This window comes from Eufriesea mexicana, unplaced genomic scaffold (assembly GCF_001483705.2).
Source record: "Eufriesea mexicana isolate 0111107269 unplaced genomic scaffold, ASM148370v2 scaffold1312, whole genome shotgun sequence".
Classification (NCBI taxonomy): domain Eukaryota; kingdom Metazoa; phylum Arthropoda; class Insecta; order Hymenoptera; family Apidae; genus Eufriesea; species Eufriesea mexicana.
In genome coordinates, this window is record NW_016909446.1 from 1,837,592 (window position 1) to 1,837,933 (window position 342).

The window sequence follows — 342 nt, forward strand, 5'->3', positions numbered from 1 at the left end:
CGACTTTACGCGGAGAGGAAATCGGCTGGCGACGAAACACGAAGTGAACAAAGACTCGTGCACGAGCGGGCGAACGATAGAAGAAAAGGCAAAATATGAAAAAAAAAAAAAACCGGACGACAGGGTTCAGGGGTCGTCGGGCACCGACGACACTGTTTGTTTCCACTGAACTTTTCGCGGCGTCGCGCGCCCAATTCACGCTGATATCGCGGCGATCGTTGGAACTTCTGTGCGGGACAGCCGCGTGCCGACGACACGCGTTAAATTTCTCTCGTGACTTTTTCGAGATTCATCTGGACACGACTAAGTAGATATTCGTTTTTTCCATACGTCCACTCTTCC

At 51.2% G+C, this 342-nt stretch overlaps 1 protein-coding gene across 2 annotated transcripts in view; it reads right to left on the reverse strand.

Annotated features, from left to right (window-relative positions):
• Nucleotides 1–342, reverse strand: part of ACC (acetyl-CoA carboxylase) — a 24,639-nt gene that overhangs the window by 20,423 nt on the left and 3,874 nt on the right. The window lies entirely within an intron of this gene.